The sequence below is a fragment of the Octopus bimaculoides genome, chromosome 8 (genome assembly GCF_046866305.1).
Source record: "Octopus bimaculoides isolate indiv1 chromosome 8, ASM4686630v1, whole genome shotgun sequence".
Classification (NCBI taxonomy): domain Eukaryota; kingdom Metazoa; phylum Mollusca; class Cephalopoda; order Octopoda; family Octopodidae; genus Octopus; species Octopus bimaculoides.
In genome coordinates, this window is record NC_142935.1 from 47,740,455 (window position 1) to 47,754,788 (window position 14,334).

Here is a 14,334-nt window from a genome sequence, read left to right on the forward strand (position 1 = left end):
ACTCTTGTAGAGTTCTAGCCTGTATTTCTGGAATGGTTTTTAATCTATATACTTTATAACAGTTGTGATTCATTCTCTTCTGTAACCTGTCATTATATTTTCTTCAATGATCCAATAAGGAATTTTTAATGTCATACCTGAGTATAACTTTAAACTGCATCTTCTAGTGGGACACTGGTTTGGAAGTTCCAAGGCTTGGGGAGCATGAAACCATCTCTTAGCCACTGTTTCTAGCTCTACACTGAGTAGTAGTATCTGTTAGGGTCCCAGTTATAGATTAAATAGCATATTACCACCTCAGCCATAGTATGTTGAAATCTTAGGATGTAGCATGGTGGATAAAAGCTATTTTAGCAGATGAACTTATTGAGTCAATGACAAATACCATCAAATGCTCAGCAGATGAACAGACAACACACTGTCAATGGCCAGGGTCAACTAGAAGAGTTAGCAAAGTGCTGTTATTATTACTAGTCCCAGATGAGATATTTTAGTGAGTGAAAGACTAATGTAACTAAAAATCAGGCCAGACATTTATGTCTTATTACTCATCAGGACATCTGGTATAGAAGAATGACATTGGTATGAGCAAGTTGCTCTACCTGGATGGACAGATATCATTTTAATAATTTACACATTGTCTGTTTATCAGCCATAAGTTTGATTTTCTGATTGAGTATGAAACAATAGTTTCATCCTAAACAAGTGATGAAACAATAATTTTTTTTAAATTCATTAAATCCTGTTATATTTCCAGACCTTGCTTATCTCATCATCAGAATGAAGTGATGGTAAGAACAGTATAGTGTTTATGCACTTTGCATTCAGGCTGCAAAAGATTACTTGAATACTGTTATTACTGATAAAATCATTGACTACAGTTATATGTATGTATGTATGTATGTATGTATGTATGTATGCATGCATGTATGTATGTATGTATGTATGTACGTACATTCATACATTTCAGTTTATTAATATTTTGTGTAGAAAAGAGAAACATGGGAATTTCTTTTAAAAACGACTCTATAACTTCAGTAATGGCAACAGAGAAATACAAGTAAATAAAGCCGATATCATTTGTATGTATTTAAAGATACTACTAAATCTTCTTGTAGTTGCTTGCATTTGAACAGATGTATCTCATCAATGCAGTTGTTATATCTAAATTAAAAAATAAATTGAATACTAGTGGTGAAGTTTTGAAGAAAAGAGTGATGTGCTAAAACAAAATTGTATTCGGTGAGAGATGCCATGTGTAATACAGGGGCAGTTTATCAGAAAGTCACATATCAGAAAGTCACATGTGGTGGCAATTGGGAATTTTCTTGAATATTCAGGTTCAGCTCATCTGTATATGTGCACAAGGACACATGGTTCCATCACTAATCTCCAACCACTGTTTGAAAATAATGATGCCATGATAACATCATATGTAAAAGAAAATTTTGTAGACCGAAGTTGAAATCCCTTTGTTGTTGACTGGATTTCGATTTATTGACATTTTGCATAGGGAGAGAAGGGGGTGAAAATAATTTTTTTTTTCAAATTACACTATACTCCCAGAAATATGTGCATGTGTGTGTGAGTGTGTATTTGTATATGTCTCTGTGTGTACTTATGTGTGTTAGTGTGTATTTGTATGTTTCTGTGTGTGTGTGTGCATGTGTAGATAATTTAGCTTTAGAAAATTACTGCCACATTGTCTAATTTTCAATCAGTTATAAATTCAGTCATATAGCAAAGACTTCTCTTTTCAAAATGTCATTTTGAAAATGCAATCATTGTATCATACATTATATCATGCCTTGTGCTGAAGAACTCTAGCTTTCTGGGGGCAAAGAGACATCAAGATGGTTCTTGAATTGAAGAAGAATTTTATGAAGACAGTGCAATTTATAATTTAAAATATTAGTAATATTTATAAACGTGCCTGTAAACATAGTTTCTTATTGGTTTGTGTGCAGTTGTTGAATTTTATATGCAGAACATGTATGACTATGAAATTCTTAAGAGCTTGCTTGCTCTTGTGTGTGTGTGTGTGTGTGTGTGTGTGTGTGTGTGTGTGTGTGTGGTTGTTTGGATGTGGGTGTAGTTGAGTTGTTATAAAATTTGCTGTGCAAGCTGTGGTCCAGCCTTTCCACATACTGCATCACAGTGATTAGGCTTATGAATTGCATTAAGTATGCATGTGTCTAAGACATATTTAACCCTCACTGCACTGATTAAATTTTTGCTGGTGATGTAACATGCTAATTTTATGCAAATCAGTTCTTGCATCCTCTTTCTCTTGGTCAGTGAAATTAGAATGCACATGCTACATCAAATGAAAGGCAAAGAATCTCAGAAAGTACCCAGCAATCAAAGACAAGTAAACTCAGATCCAGTGTCTTAGGTCTAATGCACAGAAACAAATGTAAGCAGTTCCCATGCAATAAAGAGTTAACGACCAGATACATCTTTCATCATCGTGGAGGCGCAATGGCCCAGTGGTTGGGGCAGCGGACTCGCAGTCATAGGATCGCGGTTTCAATTCCCAGACCGGGTGTTGCGAGTGTTTATTGAGCGAAAACACCTAAAGCTCCATGAGGCTCCGGCAGGGGATGGTGGTGAACCCTGCTGTACTCTTCCACCAGAACTTTCTCTCACTCTTACTTCCTGTTTCTGTTGCACCTGTATTTCAAAGGGGCCAGCTTTGTCACACTGTGTCACACTGAATATCCCCGAGAATTACGTTAAGGGTACACGTGTCTGTGGAGTGCTCAGCCACTTGCACGCTAATTTTACGAGCAGGCTGTTCCGTTGATCGGATCAACTGGAACCCTCGATGTCGCAAGCGACGGAGTGCCAACAACAACAACATTTTTCATCAAACTAACAAATGCTCATCTTTAAAACAAATTCAGACTCCATCATATTCTTTTACTGATTTGTGTCACTCTCCTTGGTTACTATCTTGAAAAGTACAGTCTGTGCATTATAGTGTAACACACAGATGAAATAGCAACTAATAACAACACACCAGTAATTCTCTGAAATTGGAAGAAATATCTTTTCAGTGTGAGATGTATAAAAAGAAACGTAGAAAACATATTTGATATTTTATGCCTTCATATATGTATAAATATGAGTATTTGTGTGTGTGTGTGTGCGTGTGTTATTTTTTTATTGCCCAGAAGGGGCTAAACATAGAGGGGACAAACAAGGACAGACAAAGGGATAAAGTCGATTACATCTACCTCAGTGCATAACTGGTATTTAATTTATCGACCTCGAAAGGATGAAAGACAAAATCGACCTCGGCGGAATTTGAACTCAGAACGTAATGACAGACGGAATACCACTAAGCATTTCGCTCAGCACGCTAATGTTTCTGCCAGCTCACCATTGTGTTTGTGTGTGTGTGTGTGTGTGTGTGTGTAGTTGTTTTTGTGTTTGTTGTATGCAGTTATTCTAATGAGTTAATCAAGCTCCTCTTCAGTACATCAGAAAAAAAAAATACAATTTTCAATTCTCATTACAGCTTATACACCTGGAGCCTGGCAAAATATACTCAAAATGCCTTGTAAAATAAATTAGTAACAATAACCAATGAATATGCACTCTATGAGCCAAACAGAGAAAGAGAGAGAGAAAGAGAGGGCATACAGGGAGATGTAAAAGGGAGAAGAATAGGTAAATAAGGTTGTGACAAAGAAAGATAAATTAAAGATGAAATATTTAAGTGATCTTGATAGCTAAAATATTAATAACAATGGCAATGAGGTCATAAGAGCCAACCTAAAGATAGATGAAAATGTGTACATTAAAACTGTATATGGAAAAATAATAATAAAAACAAAATGAAATCTGAAGTACTTCTGTTATATGAAAGGAAAAAAGTGCATAACAGACAGGAAAAAAATGAATAAAGAGACTGACAATTTAGTTTTCATCAGCTGTCTTGGTAAAGATTCTGGTTGTTGAATCTGGTTGTTGCAATGCAGTTATTAGCTTAGTGGTGTCATCAGTCAGAAGGTACAGTTAGAAGTAATTAATACTGTGGAAATGAAACATTAAAGCATATAATTGAGTCTTAGCGACTGGGATAAAGAAAAACGAGGATGTATGATCAGTTATGGGCAACTTGCAGCTTGCGGGGCTTTCTGTATAACATGCCTAAAGAAAAATTATCCTTAATGAGGAACTGGGAAATATACATCTGCTTACGATGAAACTTAAATAAAACATAAGTCTTTTGTCAATTAAATAAAACATCATTCAATTTTGATATAAACAAAATGATTCAAAATGACTGCTTAGGTATACACACTCATGTATAGCAGTGTGCACACACACACATACAGGCTCATGCACACACACACACACACACACACACACACATACTGTATACATAAGATATGCATATAGCGAGTGACATTAATGTAGACCTATGCACACGAAGTTTGTGTTATCCTTTAGTACCGCCATTATTTTTCTTATAGAAGTTTTGAGCTTTTTGTATGAACAATTAATAATTGTCTTTTTTCTGTTTTAAGAAGTCATCACTTGCCACAAGGATTTCCAATGCTCCATTTAAACAATCAACTGCTGTGTCTTACTCCTGTCTTACTTAAGGATCTACAGTACGTAGTATCAGCCATTTTAATTTATAGTCTCTATTTTAAAAAATTTAAGTCATGTATATATTGAGATGCATGAGGGCGTCTTCTTTCAGAAAAGTAATTTTTATGCAAGATCATTTAAAAAAAGATCTTGGTAAATGTTCCAGTAAAAAATTTTATTGTTGAGTGTTAAAACATTGCTTTAGCAGACCATATTCTTACACTGTAATTCCCATTCAGAAGCAAGTTAAGGGATCTCAGCAGTTGCTGCAGATTACATCTATGGTAAGTTGATTGATAAAATTATTATTATTATTATTATTATTATTATTGAGTGAGAAAGCAGTGCATGCCATCAGAATGACACTGGAATACAATTATGCAAAGCCCAATATACCCATCATGACTACCCGTCGGATAAGGGTACACCAGGCACATGCATCACAAGCATATGTGCATGACATGGTGATCTTATGGCAAGGTAAATGGCAAATGACCTTACAAGTGGGACCCAGTTAGAATTTTCTTCAGGTTCAGTAGCCCATCCCACCCAAAAGGTCCCTGAATAAGGTTTGTTTAAGGATGATGAACGAAACACCAATGTTTCCAAAGGTGAATTATTCAAACCCTAAAGAATTCCTATCAACACATGACTATAATGCTTCCCCACTACTTCTGCTCGTGATCAGAGATGCACTTATCATCAGCCACCAAAGAACATGCTCAACTGGTTAAGGTCAAACAACTAACAAGCAAATCTATGGTATTAAGCAGAATATTTGCTGTAGCCCATCTTTTTATACCAAGACAAAACAATGTACATGATAACACTTCCAATCAGTTAAGGTCAGAAACCATGAGAGCCACTGCCTGGCATCAGGGCATTCATTATTATTATCATTATTATTATTATTATTATTATTATTATTATTAGTAGTAGTAGCAGTAGTAGTAGTAGTAGTAGTAGTAGTAGTAGTAGTAGTAGTATTGCTGTTGTTGTTATTGTTATTATTATCATTATTATTATTATTATTAGTAGTAGTAGTAGTAGTAGTAGTAGTAGTAGCAACAGCAGCAAAAGAAGAAGTAGTAGTAGCAGCAGCAGCAGCAAAAGAAGTACTAGTAGTAGTCGTAGTAGTAGTAGTAGTAGTAGCAGCAGCAGCAATATTGACATCAGTCCCTCATGTTGAGTTCATAGGTTTTAGTTTATGGTCATTTGCATAAGTTCTGTTGCTAGTTAAATTTGCTGTAGTCAAGTGCAGATATTCAACAGTAGATGAGCTGAATATTTTGTAATACTTGTGCTGGCATGAAAGCTTTTCTTTAGGATAAAAAAGAATAGTTTAGAAATACTAGTGTTAAGTAGAAACGAGAAGATGGGATTAGATAAATAAAGATAAAAAAGAATAGTTTAGGAATATTAGTTTTAAGTAGAAACGAGAAGGTGGGTGGCATTAAACCATGTTACACCACATTTCTTAGTCTTATACTTTTTATTTTTAATTGTATTCAGTGGATAGTTAGCTGTAGTATTGTCAATGCTTCTATGATTATTGTTAGTTTTACTAGGATCTATATTTACATTGATACAATTCATATCTATCAAATAATTTTTTGCCGAGTTGAAGATCTCTTTTCTATTGGTGGTTGGTTTGCCATTGGTAATGTTAGATTTTCTATTATTATTATGAATACTCATTAAGTCAGTTTTGAGGATTACTTTTCCTCGCTGATTATTTACGTTATTTATATCCTTTCTGTGGTCCTCTTTATCTGGTGTCTTAGCATTCTTCTTCTTATCATTTATCTCTTTGTTGATGAGAGTTTTAATTAATATTGTCTATGTAATTGATCTGTTTGTTTTAACCGCTTCGGGGTAAGATTTCATCATAATACCAGACTTTCTTACTGAAGATGTGCTTATTTGCTGATAAGTTAGATATTCTGATCGTTGTGTTTTTGATTAGTCCATTAATGAATGATCTTGGATGGTTAGGAAGTTTATTTATATAGTTTAGATTTTCGTTAGGTTTATGATATAGGGAGTAAAGGCCGGTCTGTATGTCAAGTATAACGTCTAAGAAATTCACGATCTTTCTATCTTTTGAAAATTCACTCGAAATATTAAAGCATGTAAAGAATTCGCGTAGTTATTTTACAAATTCTTTCGATATTGGCAGCTCAGGAGTTTTTTTTTTTTTGTTATCATTTGAGTGTCGTTTTCAACAAAACAATGCTTAGAACTTGTTTGAATGCTTTATAGATGTTTATTGATATATTATTTTGTACCCTCTAATGATATGTGCCTATCAAATGCTTATTAAATTAAATTATTTTCAGATATTTCATAAAAAATGGGTAGAAAAAGGAAGTGTGCAGTATCAACTTCAAGTGATAGTGCCAAAAGCTTTAGTGGTCAGCCTTCCCCTTTAGATAAAACTGAGCCTCTTACTCTCCAGCAAGTTATTCAGTACAGTTATTTCCTTCATAAGACTATGATATGCTAAAATAATAGCAAAGGATGTAATTGGGATTTGGCAGACAGTGAACGCACAGCTGCCCCTATATGAGGAATATTATGTAATGAAATTAGTGGATAAATTGTGCTTCATGAAAGCAAAAAAGATAAACCACAAATCTCTTTCCAAAGTCAAGGAACAGAATTTGAACGAAATGCTGGATAAAATTTTTGACATTTCTGCTTGCACCTATCTGCTATGTCTTTGTTCTTTTGATGACAGTGCTGTGAAGTGCAAGAAAGAAAATTCTGCAGGTGTCCTGCCAGTAAGAAGGTAAAGCTACTTTTTTTTAACTTTTAATTAATCTTACTTAGCTTAATTAGTTGCCTTTTAAATAGAAGAAAATCCCATGGATGTAATTGGAAAATATACACATTTTCCTCCTGTAATCTACCTTTGCCCTCTGATATAAAAAAAATAATTATTAATCTCTTATTTTAAATCCGCTGCTCAATATACTTAAATATTTCAAGTTCCAGTAGCGGAGAATGAATACTTAAGAGATCAGAGAGCCAAGATAGACACATGGGTTCTTTTGCAGCTCGGCTCTGTGGATAAAGCTGTTGTGAAGAGGAACCAGAAGAGAAGGCAGAAAAATTACAGAGACAAATTCAACAGCAGAAGGAAGTGGATTTGGCCGCACTTACCTCCACATCCTCACAATATATTTCCTTGGGATCTAGCTCGGGAGAATCAGATGTAATATTTTTTCTCTACATCTGAATCCATTTTTGATTTAATTTACCTCTCTACTTTTTGTCTCTTATTCTTCCTCTCTTCCTCATTTTCTCTTCAGTAATTTTGTTTTCGTTTTTTTTTTATTTCAGTCATCTAATGATGGCGATTTCAAGCCAAGGAGGCACCCAAGTGGAGCTTAAAGCTTTTTGAAACCCCACCCCAGATAAGCCATGGAATTGATCAGGTGTGGTGTTTCTTCCAGTCTTGGGGCAAGTCTTGCTTATGCCCTCGTCCTTGACTTACAAGCTATGGACCCGCTTAAGGCTTGCCTTGATGTGAAACAGATAATAGTTGAAAAATCGAAATTGGACAGAGAAAAAAAAACAGAATGAAAGTGAGACGCAATGAAAAGCACAAAGAGAGACTGTTTATGGACTCGAATCAAGGCACGAACACATTCTGGCCAAAGCCCTAAGCTGCCGTAAGAGGGTTTCCTTCGCTTCTAAGGGCTCTTACAGTGAAACTTATGATGATTTTTGGTATCTAAGCTTGTCTTTCTTGACTCTATAGAGTTTTTATATCTTTTTACTCGTTTTCAATAAAGATGCAACATTTCTTTTTGATTTTTCAAATGACAATAACATGTATTTTTCGACCGAAAATGGTGAAAATGCGATGTTTTTTGGTTACCGTATTTTGAAGTTTTGTGAAACAGCTTCCTCAAAAAAACAGTTAAAGCTAGAGAGATAGACTTTTTTTGTTAGTTATTATCACATTAAGCCCCCACTATCTCGATTAATTCAAAGTCATTAACTACAAAAGTATGGAAAATCAATCTGCCCTAATATATATACACTTACATGCATATATACATATATACAAATATATACACATATTTATATGCATATATACACATTAGCGAATCGCTAAATCATCCAATTACTTGAATGACGAAAACATAAACATTAATGGCGAAGCTAGTCCGGAAAGAGCCGAACAACCAAGCAGGCTTAACTGATGAGGCAGCCAAATATTTTGTATTCGAATTTATTTCATGTAAAAAATTGTCTTATTTCGATAATTTCAACCAATCACTGACAAGTATTCAGTTGTTTATATTTACTCCTTTGGCTGATTAAGCGATGTAAAGCGTATTTAATCCCCATACCTTCGTTTTATAGGGTTAGGGTTAATTGTTTCAGAATCGTTTGTTTATGTAGTCGGCACTTAATGTATATCGGCTGAATAGACGTCAGTGATTGGTTGAAATTACAGAAATACGACAACTTTAACATGGAATAACTTATGGACTTCTTTTTTTTTTAAAGAAGACTAAGAGAAAAAGATGTTTTATATGACACATTCTACCAGTGTTCCAAGTTTCAAAGTGTTTCGTTAATGAAAAATGTGGCCCCCGTTTTAAAAAAGATCCAAAATAGATAAGTATACGAAGTTTGAAAGTCTTTCCGTACCAAAAACACTACGTAAAACATTAATGAAAAATGTGGCCCCCGTTTTAAAATAGATTCCTTATTTCTAGTAATGTAAGTGTTTCTTAACACCCTAGTCACGTTTAGTGGCATGTGTAATTCTCCTTTTTGGTAAAACAGTGCAAACTGCTGTTTATGAAAGTTTTATATGCATATATATTTATGTATGTAAACATATTTGCACATTGATAAATGTATGCACCAACAATATTACATATATGTTGCCTATATAGTTACACTGTCACAAACAAGTATATACACAGAAACGTATATATTTATATTTTTGTATATATTTGTATTTATGTTCATGAACGTGCATAGTATTGTATGTCTTTATGTCTTATGCTGGTTTAAACCATTGTATCACAAAAGCTCTTTCACTCTTTGACTGACTCTGCTTTTTTATATTTATTATTGCGTTGTTGTTTTTATTATCTCATCTTTTCTGCTAATTACCTTTGTTATCCTTATAGTCTTTCTTTTTTTGTTAAATATATTGCAAATATTTCTATAGTTCATTTTTCAATGATCGTAAATTGATTTATAAACATTTTACTGGAAGCTGATCTGCAATGGTTGTAGTCTTTTGTAATACAATACCAGAGACATGAGAATTATATTGTTCTAGGATTTCTTTTAAAATTTCAACAGATAACATTTTATCTGAAGACTTCCAAAGGCAAAGCTATTGTAATCCTGTGTCTTTACACAACTATCAACTAATGAATTTTTTAGAAGTTGTCTGCTACTTGTTTTTATTATATCGGTGTATGTTGAAGTTTGGTACTTTACTTTTAAGAAGCTTTCAGTTATTTAAGTGTCTCTCCCTCTCTTTTTCTCCTTCTTTCTATCTTTCTCGGACTCTCGCCTTCTCTTTCTCTTTTTCCGTCTCAATGTCTTCTCAGCATTAGAACATAAATACCTGGTCTTGCTCCTAATAAATGATTTTTTTGTTTGTTTGTTTATAAAAGATCTCCGAAGTTACAGACTTATGGTTCCCAGCTGTAAGCAATTGTTAATCAGAGCTATTGCATGATTCCTGGTGACTGGTTGATATCCAGTACATCCTAATTACTTGTTGCCATGCAGAGTTCTTGCATATTAAATATCTCGAACGCTTTTGTAATAATTCTTTCTAATAATGGCACAAGGCCTGAAAATTTGGGGGGTGAGAAGCAGACAATTACATCTACCCCATACTACCTGATTGATACTTATTTTATTGACTCCAAAAAGATGAAAGATAAAAGATCTCAGTAGAATTAAGTCAGAACATAAAAATGGATGAAATACCGCTAAGTATTTTGTTCAGCATGCTAACAGTTCTGCCAGTTCATTACCTTAACTTTTTTCATAATAATGCAAGTGAACTGAACCTACATATCCTGAATCTCAAATAACATGAACACCTAATAGGGATATTTGACTTACATGGTACCTGCCTCATATCTTGTCCAACTCCGTGACTTCCTTATTCGAATTTCTTAGAGCTCTCTTGAACGTATCAACAAAGTGTTCTGCTTGTCCATTAGATCTGGAATGGTACGGCAGGTAGTTAATATTCTATAGCGAAAATTTTACGAAATGTTTTTAACTAAAAAGACGCAAATTGTGTTCCATTATCAGATACTATAGTATCCTGGATGCCAAATCTCACAAACAGCACATGTAAAAAATTTGCATAATTGCGGAGATTAACTTTTTACACTTTCAAATTTCTGACCATTTAGAGAAAATATCTACTACCACTAAGTAGTATAAACCGTTTAAAGGACCACCAAAATCGCTGTGTAGTCTTGAACACGGAACATCTTTTCACCAAGGTTAACTTTTAATCGTCCGTAATTTTGCTACTAGGGCACATCCTCTACAACCTTTCACCAAATTTTCAATTTCTCTAGCCATTTTTGACCAGTACATATAGTTACGCATTAAAGCTTTCATCCACGAAATACCAGGATATCCAGCATAGAATTACCTCAACATTTTCTTTTGAAATGCTTCAGTATTACTACACTCTGTGCATACATCAGCACACTATAAAAAAAAATTGAGTATAGCTTCACGTCTTCATTTCGTTTTTCACCAATCTTGTTCCTACTTACTTTTCCTACCAACAGTTTCTTTTCATTTCTTTTAAGAATTTGTCCTTTTCCGCATTTAGTTCTATGTTTTCTAGGGCCACCGGTAATTTGCGTACATGTTCCACGTTACATTTTTTATTTCTTCTTCTGATTTTAATGCTGCGACTACCGTATCTTTGAATGGCTCACAATGTTTTCGTATCAGTCTGGACAAACCATCCGCATGCCCTAGTTTTTTTACCTAAATATTCCATTTTGAAATCATAATTCAATAACGTAGTGCCCATCGCTGTAATCTCTTAGTTGTGTGTGTTGGTATTCCTTTTTTAAGAACAATGTATCGACAGTAGTGGATGATGATCCATTTGTTGACAGAAACGTCTTCCATGGATAAATCTAAGGATTTTTTTAATACCGAATATAATTGCTAACGCTTCCTTTTCTATCTGGCTGTAGGCCTTTTCTGCTGGTAATAACAATTATGACACCTTTTTACTCCTATCATCAGATTTGGGCAGAAGCACTGCTCCTACACCGTAATGACTTGCGTCTGTAGCCAATAAAATATCCAGCTTTGGATCGAAATGCGTTAACGATAAGTTAGACGTCAAAATGTTTTTTATTTCGTCAAATGCCTTCTGGCACTTATCAGTCCAGCTCCATTTTGCATTTTTCTTTAACAAATCATTTAGTGTGGCCCTAACATTGTGCATATTGGGAATATAAATTTGGTAGCAATTTACTAACCCCCAAAATGCTTCTAGCACAGTCACATTATTGGGCGTGGACATTTTTTTATCGCAGTTGCTCTGGGTGGATCTGGTTTCCCTCCGTTTTTATCTATTATCTGTTCCAAGTATTTATTTATATTTTTCAGAAAGAACACGCATTCATCTTCACTTAGCTTTAAGCAATATTCTCTTATCTTTTCAGATACCCTTTTTATGTGCGCTACATGTTCGTGTGATTCACTATTTATTAGGCTACCGTCTAAATAGGCGATAGGAAAATCACAGTGTGCCAGCATTGTATTCATTACTTGTTGAAATATGAAAGGAGCCACTTTTACACCGAAAAATACGCCCATAAGTGTTTTGTGTGGGAATATAGTCGGTTCAGTTGAAGGTTTGGATGTGACCGAGGGATTGAAACAAAAACTAAAACGTAATTGCTGTAACGCTCATGTTCTCATGTTACCAGTTTTCTTAGGATTATACATGTTTTCATCATCTCAATTTTTGCACTCTTTAATGAAGATCTGCTCGTACCTTCTATAGTATGCCTCGAAGGTAACTCCTTCATCTGGTTCATACTTAAATTCCATTGTTGAGTTTGCGACATAATCTGATGAGAAGATCTTTTCAGCATTTTTTTACTAGTTTTCATTAATTGCAACGTTTATTGCTGTAATAGTAATTGTTGCTGTTGTTGTTCTTACAGTTGTTGTTGTTGTTACTGCTTTTGCAACTCGAGAAAACAGGCAAAAATTCTTCCATAATTTTACGATTTTGTGTACCGTGAAATTCACACAAAAAACGTTTGTAACTCCTTGTGAGTTTGTTTAATCTGCACGAGTTAGTTGATTCCTCGTGAGTTTGTCAATTTCTCATCGCTCCTGTTGTAATCCAACGCCGGACTGTTGTAACATCCACTCTGGCATAGCAGTATAGTCAGTTAGACAAGTAAAGACACGACTATCTGTGAATGACTTTGCCGACTTCTCAACCACTCGACTTCCTACATCGCAGTATTTGTAACGACTATCACATACCACTCGTCATGTGGGAGGGGTATTCCATTATTATTATTATTATTATTATTATTATTATTATTATTATTATTATTATTATTATCATTATTATTATTATTATCCCCATGACACAGTCATGCCTGAGTTCAAATCCCTCCAATGGCAAATTTATTTTGCATTATTCTGGAGCAGTTGATGAATAATTAGCAGTCTTAAGATACTACACACTTACAGCCAAATATGTAACCTCGTGATGGCCACTACCATCGATTTCGACATATGATTGTTTGAAGGAGAGGATTTATGAAAAAAAAAGAAAGAGAAAAAAGCAAGACAAAGAAAAATTAACTTTAAATATAAAAGAATAAAAGAAGTTGCATGTATTTGTTATGGATGTGAGAATGTAATTTGAGTCCAGGGGCACTGATGATTTTGATTTTGTCTGGGATTGAGCAAATGTGTCGGTTGATAGCAGGATATAATTCCTTTATTGTTTTGTTTCTTTAACTCAAATTGATTGGATGCATCACGGCACATTTTATGCCATGCAGATCGATCTAGGAAATGACTTTTCTGAGGTGCATTGTATCTGTACTCAAAATAATTATTTTAGTCTTGCTCGTTTTTATATTTCTATCTATATCAAAGTTTAAAAAAAAATTGTAATGAGAATATCAAGGATATATTAGAAAAAAAAACCCCTCAAAAACTAATAGATAATTACCCCGTTTCTTCTGAAGAATCGAAAAACAAAACCAAAAACAAAAAACGACATAAATGGGGTAAAAAGTAAGAGAAGTAATTCTGAATAACTAGTATCTGGTAATTAAAAGAGGCAAAAAATTAGGACAATTTTTCCATTAACTACAAAGTTAAACAATCAAATTCTCATCTACATCATTTTACCATCTTCCAGAACCACCCAAAAATATTACGATACTGCTACTATGCATCTATAGCATCAATGCAATTCACTTCTTCAAAAGCACAACTCTTCCATATACACTTTCCATGAATAATAAATGGAGAGAAAGAAAAAAATATATATAAAAAACAAACAAAAGCAAGCAGCAATATGGAATGAAATAAAAGGAAAGAAAATTAAATAAAAACAAATGAAATACTCCATTTTAGATTATCACTTCAAATTAAGATAAGTGATGTTTTCAAATAAAGGTAAATTATTTCAGCTGAACAAAATTAAGCATT

The 14,334-nt window shown here is 34.0% G+C and overlaps 1 long non-coding RNA gene across 2 annotated transcripts; it reads left to right on the forward strand.

Moving 5' to 3' along the window:
- Positions 1-6,207: 6,207 nt before the first annotated feature.
- LOC149134393 (uncharacterized) lies at positions 6,208-8,852 on the forward strand. 2 transcript variants are annotated; one of them, XR_016242873.1, is made up of 2 exons: positions 6,208-7,396; positions 7,951-8,852. It is a non-coding gene; the product is annotated as an uncharacterized LOC149134393 (long non-coding RNA). The 2 variants fall into 2 exon arrangements; XR_016242874.1 differs by lacking the exon at positions 6,208-7,396 and adding an exon at positions 7,566-7,822.
- The last annotated feature ends 5,482 nt before the right edge of the window (positions 8,853-14,334 follow it).